This window comes from Daktulosphaira vitifoliae, unplaced genomic scaffold, assembly GCF_025091365.1.
Source record: "Daktulosphaira vitifoliae isolate Bord-2020 unplaced genomic scaffold, ASM2509136v1 Scaffold_5, whole genome shotgun sequence".
NCBI lineage: Eukaryota > Metazoa > Arthropoda > Insecta > Hemiptera > Phylloxeridae > Daktulosphaira > Daktulosphaira vitifoliae.
In genome coordinates, this window is record NW_026099576.1 from 24982768 (window position 1) to 24992792 (window position 10025).

A 10025-nucleotide genomic window follows, 5' to 3' on the forward strand; every position below is an offset into this window, starting at 1 on the left:
AAAAAGTAAATATACACCAAGAAAAAAAAATTGAACCAAAAGGCTGACCAAAAAAAGGCATGAAATGATATATATCCAAATATTTATTTAAGAGGACGTCATACAAAGAATAAAATGATTTTTAACATGTTTTGAACAAGACAACTTTATTTGGTTTATATTGATGTTAGAGTCCCAAAATTTGAACAAATTATAAAGGAAAAAATTATCTGTAATCTAGCGTTTTTTTCTAATATCATTTCTAGTATTTTAAATTCACTAATAAACATTCCTATTTTTTGTANTCATTTCTAGTATTTTAAATTCACTAATAAACATTCCTATTTTTTGGTTTTTTTAATGTCCAATAAATAACTTACAGAGTTGCGTTATCAAAATTATAAAAACGCCAAATCTCAGGTAATTTTCTCTTTTATAATTTATTAAAATATCAAAGATTTTAGTGACAATACAACTTGATAAAAATTGTCCTGCGCGAAACAGCTTTTATAAAATAAAAAATAATTTTAGTCTGTCGACACGTGTCGGTCCCTAGTGTCCTTTTAAACGTGACGAATTATACTTCATTATCGACGCACTGGGGTACCATTTAGCAGTCGTGTATCTGAATTTATAAGAACATTGCTATTATTGACGGGTGATGGGACTCAAATTATAATTTTACTGTATTCAATTTTACCATAAAGTAACTCTATTATTTTTTACACGTAAAAAATAATATAAATATCTTTTGATCGGAAATTTGTATGAAGTTTTTTTTTTGTAACATTAGAAATCATACTTGTCACAAATATGAGTTTACAGCATACATTGTATTCGTGGGCGGCAGGACGGATAACCGTTTTTTTAGTAGTCGACAAAAATCAGATATTCCTTCTCCGAAAAATTAATTATTAAACAAAAAAATAAAGGTCATGAACAATTTGAGTGTGAATTTAAAATTTATCAGTCGTGAATATAATTATACGTAGTATTACTCAAGACTATTTTTTGATTTTTAAGATTCACAAAGTGTGATAAAAAATTCTAAATTGTTAAGTGTGTAATTAATAATCTTTATATGTATTAAATTTCATAGGATAAAATCGTGAGTTTTACATAAAATGTGTAACACGAATTATAGGTTTTGGCGTCATTAAAGAGTAAATACAAATTTCAGATTGACTATAAATATATCAATGACACATATAAATGTATTGAGTGAGTGTACGCACTTAGTTTACTCGCACAATAGAGAATATGAACTTAAATTCAATTTTATATGAGCATTTCGACACTCAATTTTTCTTTTCAGCTTTTCAATCTAAAATATATTATATTCTCAGAAAAAAATGCATTTACTCAATGGCGACTCGTAGTTTGGACGACGGAACGATCGCATCCCCTACTAAAATTAATTGTTAATTCTAGATTTTTATTAAAAAAGCAAATTTTTAAATAGTACAATAGTTGTAATACATTTGTCGTGTGCAAAAATTTAAGTTGTTACTCTCAGTGTATGCGGTACGCGTATGCACAGAGGCAGTGTTTTGATGGTCGACTGGCAACGTCGTCCAAATATTGGTAATATATTTTTAGAACTATCTGCGTACATGCTCATCGTTATCAGTTGCCATAATAGTAAAATCGCTATTATTACTATTATTTTCTACTGCGGCCTTTAAAATAATGCGTGTTGTATTTTATTTTATTATATTTAATTTAAAAATTTTTTATACCTATGACTAGCGGTATTATATTTAAAGTCGCATCCCCACCACGAACCGTGTGTCTTATTCTTAATTGATAATTATATATTAAATATAGTTGAGCAAATATAAAATAAATATAAATATAATATAAAAAGTAAATAAAAAAAAAAATGAATTATGCCATATGAGTACTAAAGATGATTTTTCAAATTATTGCTCTAATATTTTTATCATTAGACATCATATGTCTCGGGCGCATATTTCCATCTGTCGAAGTATTAAAATACTAATCATTTTTGAAGTATTGGTCTAGTATCTACTAGTCATTATTTAAATTACAATATTTCCTATTTTAGAAATAAGTTAAAAATGTATGTTGTCATCTAAAAAAATAAAGTCGGTTGTCTTATAAGGATAAAAGATGAACCTAAAAAGTATTTAACCATTCATAAATTGGGAGATAAATAATACTCAACAAAGCCAAAAAAAATATTTCAAAGATTATTACTTTAGGAGAACTTTAATGGTCAATGATTAATAAATCACTGTTTAAAGTTAATTAAACAACATTAAAAAAAATATTTTAAGTAATATTTCGTACAATTTTTGTGTAAAAGTTTTATAAATTTATTAAGTTTACAGTATTGTAAACAATTATTTATATTTTTTAATTTTAAATTTAATTGAATAATTTGTACTAAAAATTGTCAAATCCGTCGTAATATGCATTTTATAAATGTAATTTATTTACAATACTAATGGGCGATAAATAACGAATAGCAAATAACCTAACAGGATTGGTCTATTAATAATAATTTTAGTTTATGTGACGACAAATTCCAACAACCGTTATCAGTAGACAGAAAAAATATTTTAAAACGGCGTGAAATTCATTGATTATTATAAATTCGATGGACAGACATTTAGGAAAATAAATACTGAAATCAATGGAGCCACAAATAGTAAAAGCGACAAATTCAAATAAAAGATTAGTTCATAAGCAAACTGGCAACATGGTCTTAATAAGCATTATGAACGTTTTTAATGCACTGTTCTTTCAGACTTCTCAAGCAACGTTGCCAGTTTGCTTATGAACTTATTGTTATACCGCCGACATGCAACTGAGTGACTATTGAATAAGACAGGATCCTTCTATTTCACCATTTGCATGACAAATTACGTTCTCTTTTACAGTGTATTAACTGTACTAAACCTTTATGATACTTTGTTCGACCGGTTATTTGTGTTTGTCGCTATTACTAGCTGATTTGATTAATTTCAGTATTTATTTTCTCAAAAACATCTAAATCGAATTATAAATAATCAATGAATTTGTCCCCGATTTGTTGTGTAATTTTCAATTTATTGTTCTAATGTATTAGTAATGGGTTGTGACAATTTTTATCATTAAACATTATTTAACAACTGCACTCTTTTAACCATCAGCTATAAAAACTATAAATTTCCGAAGTACTGGTCTAAAAGTTGTTATGGACCAGTCATTTTCTTATTTAGATTATTTTCTATTTTATAAGCTAATTCATTATATGTTGCCATTTAAAAATAATAAAGCTAAGAAAGAGATATGGGTGAACCTAAAAAATATTTAACTACTACTCAAAAAAGATATTTTCAAGATTATTATAATAATACAATAAATTTAGTGGACAATGATAAAACAATTACTCTGTTAATACTTGTACAATACCTTAAAGCTATTTAAAAATATTTTAGTATAATTTTACACAATTTTTATTTAGAATTTTTATAAATTTATTAAATTTCAAACTTTGTACAAAATAAATAATATTTTAAAAATTTTAATTTAAAAGTTAAACAACATTTATTTGAGTGCATGACCGATTTTAAGTATCTTCTGCAAATTAACGGTGAATAAACGAGGCGTAGATATTTATAGGAAGGGGATGGGATAAAAACAGTCCACTTTCCTATTATTTTTAATTTAATCTGATTCTGTTACGAACAGATTATTCGTCTTTCACCAACATTAACAATTAACAACTATATTAATGCCTGATCAGCACAAATGTGTCCCTACAGCTTAACTATGAGTATGCAGGTGTAAATAATAAACCTATTAAACTCTTCTTGAATTAATTAAAAACATAATGAAGATAGACGTCATTCTACTATGCTGCGGCAACTTACCTTTATTGATTTGATAACTTAACTCGTACAGTATTATTGTTGTTCCTAAATTAAATACTATTATTGTTTTACTTATTATTATTATTATTTCAGGTTGTGTACACTAGCCGCCGTCACTCACTTGACTTGGTGACCATCGACATCTCTAGAGATCCAGTCAAGTTATATTTTAAATAATATTAAATAGAAATAAATACTTGTTATCGTTGTTAATTGAGAGTCTATATTTATTTGGTCACGAAACCGCTAACAGCCCTTTTAGTGGGCTATAAATTATATAGAGCCAAAAATATCCCATTTGGGTACAGCTTAGCCAACTTTTAAGACCCTAGAGGGAAAGCACGTAACAATTCCATATAAAAATATTTTATAATAGATGATTGAACACCCATCATCTTTAATTTTTTTTTATGTTATAATTAACATAATATATACATTTTGTAATTTGTTTTTTAAAGGGAGGGGTGGTTACATCTATGATTTGCGAAGATTATTAAAACTTTAAAGATGTTGAATTCATATTTTTTTGCGATATACGTCTAAGGTTCCCGAGAATGGGTCACGAGGCAAGTTTTATTAAAATCCTTCATCAAATCCATCATGTGTATTAAATACTTTAACAAATTTAAAATTTGTACATATTTATTACAAAATGTTTACAAAGAATAAAATTGACAAAAAAAAATTCATTAAAAAGAATAAAATATGTCATATTAGAATTAGAATAAAGTCAATATATTAGGATAATAATTTACAATTGTTGTTATTTTTGGAATCAGTGCCAGCCCAGGTTCACAAACGTTTATCAATGAAACAGCTTAGTACGAATGGGTTTACACTTAATATTATGGAATACATTTAATATTATAATCGACAACAAGCAGCAGCTAGTACAAAACATATCAATGAAGAGCGCAGCAATTTATTTTATTGGTGGCAAAGAATAGTAGTAGAGTAGTAATTTCTGCACTGTTATTTCCCAATAGTAATAAATAGCTGCTAATCAAAACGATCAATAACAGTGACTGCTAGTTTTATTTGTCAACATTATTTAACTTTTCTGACCACATTGTTAACTTCCACATATTACTAAGTCATATTTAACGTTTTGTTTAATTAAATTGACTTTTAGAACGATTATTATTATTTATTAACAACGTCAAACAATAACTATATGTTCGTGATGCTGACACAAATACTATTATACATTTTTAAATATTTTCCTAGAATACTCGGTAACTCCCAGAAGTCGAATTTTCGAATAGTTTTTCTTTTATCGTCTTAAAGTACATTATATTAACTTTAATTTAATGTACGTTTAAAGAAGACAGGTTTTTTGAAACATAATCATAAATTGAAAAGAACAAACTTTGTTTTGATGATTTTATCCCTTCCTAGTACTTTGGTCAATGATAGGATTTTCAAAAACGTATGTTAAAATTTAGAAAAGCATTTTATATAACTGGATTTTTTTTTGGATTCATGTATCATTCAAATAAATAATCTTTTAGCGTATAGTTGAGCATAATTCGTTCAATAAGAGCACAGTAATTGCGTACACGGACACACAAAAAAATTAATAATAACAGAGTATAACTAATAGCCTCTTAACTACTACACATCGAATCTAATAGTTATAAAAATTAGCAGTTTCATGGTTCTTTTTAAAAATATCAATAGCTGCTGTTTTTCACTTCTACTTCAAAAAAACAATAGCATAAGAAGATGCCTCTTAAATAAATAATATTTTATCACCACTTATTTTTTTTATAAATAAATTCGACAATTTTGATAGCAACAGTCAACGACGTCTGCCCTCACGTTAATGAGCGTTCAAGTCGCTACTCAATTATGTTACCCTTCCGCCATCTCTCCATATGCCCGTCACTGTGTGCTGTGGTGTTTAACATCAAGCGTTTGCTGTCTTGTTGATTATGAAACATGTTTATTTACCTTAACTGGTACCGATTCCAATAATATCAAAAATGTATATTATTATTCGTATAAATTAATTTTATTCTAATTCTAGAGTGATTTATTTTATACATTATAGTGAATTTTTTCATAGTAAATTTTTTGGTCGGTATTTTTTCTTTGTACAAACTTTTTATTTTTAATTTTCGGTGCATATTTTTAGTTATTAAGTATTATTTGATAATAAAGCTGGAAGACAGATAGTTCATTTAGGTCTATTTTAGTGACCGTAAATACCACTGGTCACAGTAAAGCAATTTAATACACAATTTCGTTTACTTGGATGACATATTTTTTCAATTATTTTGATTTAAATACCATTGAACTGAATTTGATAAATTTTCTATGGGACTATTTTAAAAGCATGTCCTTTTAAATAAAAAAGAATTTTCGACATCGGTTTATAAATGGCGGAGTAGTGAGTTTAATAAGTAACCCAGTATTTTTTTTATAAGTACTCGAACAGATCAAAGTTTAAAATAAAACCGTTCGGATTTATTAATTTTCAAGAGAGCACTCAGTAACCTGGCTTTCAGTTTATGTACTGTTCATACGATCAATTTGTACCTACTACTTGATTTTATTTTAAGTATAATAGAATCATTATAATGGTAATAATAGTTTTGATATACACTTATAATTTCATGTAACAATCTAACATTTAATTGTGAAAGTTTAGGATAAAAGTGGCCGTCCCCAAGTAGTTGGGATTAAGTCGAGGAAAATAAGAAGAATTTAATTTTTAATTAGTAAATTAATAAAATAATAACATTTTAAATAATACAATGATCTATGATGACTTTATTCAGACTAGTGCGAATTCATTTGGCGAGCAGAAGACGGAATAATTAGACATGCCGCTAATCACTGACAAGCAATTCTAATGCGCGCCTTTTTAATTGTGATATAATTTAGTTGTGATTTGTGTGCTATTCCCGCAAATTGTTAACAAATATATCATTTCTATAAATGCTCCTTTTGGGACGTTACTATTTTCTTATCAACAAGAGAACTAACACATTTCTGCCTTTCTTGTCTCTTTCCTGTTAATAATTTGTTTCGCGTTTAACTCAAAAGTAAGTAATTTAATTATTATTTTTAAAGTATAATAGCATATTGAATTTTTCAGTAATTTTAGAATTAGCTTATATAAATATAAAATAAATTTCAGTGAAATATGCTGTATGTTAAAATTATTTAATGGACGTAAAAGAGACAACAGAATAATTTATTTTAATTTCAAACAAAATACCTATTATAATTTTTTTTACTAAATATTCACAATAATCGTAACATTCTTTAATTTAATATTATACTTTTATAATGTTATTGAACAATATTTACAATAAAGAAATGCTTTATTGGATTTGAAAGTTTGATGAAGAATAATTAGGTGGTCTTAAAAATAAATGTACCGTAAAGTGAGTCATGAATAATACATATGTTGTATATTCAAATAATTTCTTAAGAAACTTAGGATTATGATCATGATTATGCTACTTAATAAATTAAAAAAATTCACATTATATTTCTAATAAAGAAGAATGGAATGAGTATGAATGGAAATAAAACTAAGTTTTTATATTTTGAACAAATGAAATAAAAAATATAAGGATTTTTAGCAACAGTAACAGCTTTAAAAATTTAATAAAATTCACGTGATACATGTGTTTCATGATAACCTTTGAACTTTAAATTATGGTTTTTTTTAAATATTACATATTAAATATTGAATCATTGTAATCATAATCATATTTATAGTGTATGGTAATTTTATTTAATAGCTAATAACTAATATTTATTATTTATAAAATAAATCTTTGATTTTACTCATTCATCTATATGACTAGATAATTTGCAGAAAAAATATCTTTTATCACAGAATAGTTATGTGCCTAATTTAAAGTTTGAATTCAAATTTTTCACTAGAACAAGGTTATTTAAAAAAATATATATACAATGCATTGTATATATATTGTATACATAATATTAATAATAATAGTCATGACTATTATGTGTTTTTACTAAGAAGCATACTCACTGATGGTAGTTCATTATACATTATTATAATAGCTATAATAGTGTAAAAATTAAAAAATAATTTCAAAAAAGAATACTTTTTTGGTCTCCAATTTTAAAATTATTATTATTATTATTGTTATTTATTATATTATATATAATATAAATAAAATTAAGAAAAAAATTTAATTTCATTATAATCTTTGAAAGTTTTGATATCAGAATTTTTACTTAGTTTATGTTAGGTCTAACATAAAATTTCCTATAGTACTACATTTCTGTGAAGTTAAATAGTTTAGTTTAATTATATTTTTAAACTTGTTGCTTTAAATATTTTCTTTTATAACTTAGAGTTTATATTATTGAAATTATTATTATAATTATTATTGGATTTTATAAATTTTAAAAAATAAATTCCAATAGGTCACACTAAATTAAAAATTTAAATATTAATTAAAACGTTTAAAGTTATTATTTAACTGTATTCAGAACTAATATCCAAATATATTAAAAACAACTGATTATATTGGAGCGGAGAAAAATTTCAAAGATATGTAATGACTGAAAAACAGTAGTGTTAGTGCTTCAAAACAACTTGAAGAAAAACAGATAAATCTGCCAGTTCTGGAGGATTTTTTGATGAAAAAAAGGTTTACTAATCAAAGTAAGAATATGCATAGTAATTTAAATTTATCAAGTTGGGGCCTAATCAAAATTACTTACATAATACATGAATTTATGTGTCGGTGTACTCACATATTTAATGTTTTGGCACTCTAGGTGAAATAATTCCAAAACTGACATTTTATAATATATAAAATTAATAAATTATTTGTCCATTTTATTAGCTTAAATCAAAAAACTTTTATCATATGTTTTTGTAAAAACTATTATTTTTTATTATCAATATAATATAATTTTGATTTCAGATACCCTGGATCAACTACTGCAACAATTAATTAAAGTGTTAATTTACCATTTAGAATAATTGTAAATCTTGTTTTAAAGGATATAATTGAATGAGGTTTCCCCAACAGAAAACTTATGTCTCGGCCTACTTTAATGAAAAGTATTGAGAAAGACTTTCATAAATTATCCTTCAAAATGAAATCTGAAATGTTTAAATGTTATCATATTGTTGCGACTACAGATTTTTAAAAAGTAATTAATAGGTTTTTTTTTATTTGTATAGGTACCTAATGAACAGATTTTATAGGTAGTATATTTATATATTTTATAGGTAATAAATTTTTTTAGATTGTACATTGGAATAACAGTCACATGGATCAATGAGGATTTATTACTAACACTAAGAAGACTAGAAGAGTCACATACATGTAATAACTTAGCTAAAGCAATAGATGAAGTATACACACAGTTTACATTTCAGATAAATTATGTTATTGTACTACATATAACATTTTAATTTCCTAAAATGTTTTGAGTAAGATCTATTCAAATTAATAACTATAAAATTATTTATGTTGGTATTGCTCATATTTTTAATTAATATAACATACATCTGAAATTAATATTTTTTTCATTTATATTAATGGAAAATCATGAATTAAAATTAATTTCTCATTTAAGTAGTTTGAATTTAACCCTTATAATATTTTTTAGAACATTGGTCATGTACTTGATGATGAAAAAACTGAAATTTCTAATCAGTTGCTTGTGTACAATTTAGTAGAAGATGATGAAATAGAATAAATTGATGTCATCAATTTTAGCATTCTAAATAATAAAGATTAAATTCTCAGTATTTGTTATCCAAATAACTCAAAAATGTAAATGTTACCCAAAATCACCGATGTTGTAAACACACAATTTGATAACAACAGTGGTAAATAAAAATTAATATAAGAATATAACCATCCATTGTATATTTAAAAAGTAACATTTTAGATTAAATATTTGATTTGTTTAATTAACAATTTCTGTATAGGACTCTTATAAAGCTTTGTCTAATGTTACTTTAAAAAAAACAGTCCAGAATCACTTTTGCCAAGAAAACTGCTTTGCAGAACAAACAAGGGCGCTCGACCAAGTTAGCTAATTTAATCAAACAAAATATTTGCGTTTAATTAATAACTTCCAACGAGACATGTTGGAATTTATTGTATGATGCAGTGGTGTTGCTTAGTAAATTAATTAAAAATAATGAACTTA

At 25.3% G+C, this 10025-nt stretch overlaps 1 protein-coding gene and 1 long non-coding RNA gene across 13 annotated transcripts in view; one reads left to right on the top strand and one right to left on the bottom strand.

The window, feature by feature from the left end:
* The first annotated feature begins 6582 nt into the window (after nucleotides 1–6582).
* Nucleotides 6583–10025, top strand: part of LOC126907325 (uncharacterized) — a 9116-nt gene continuing 5673 nt past the window's right edge. For 2 of the 12 annotated variants that reach the window (XR_007704458.1, XR_007704464.1), the window contains exons 1-5: nucleotides 6585–6910; nucleotides 8343–8517; nucleotides 8783–9014; nucleotides 9111–9297; nucleotides 9477–9699. This is a non-coding gene — a long non-coding RNA (uncharacterized LOC126907325). The other 10 variants (XR_007704463.1, XR_007704466.1, XR_007704457.1 and 7 more) reach the window with 10 other exon arrangements.
* LOC126907318 (uncharacterized) overlaps nucleotides 8634–10025 on the bottom strand; it is a 10625-nt gene continuing 9233 nt past the window's right edge. The window contains exon 2 of the mRNA XM_050688507.1: nucleotides 8634–8650. The gene's annotated coding sequence lies outside the window, so the exon portion shown is untranslated. The remainder of the gene's footprint in view (nucleotides 8651–10025) is intronic.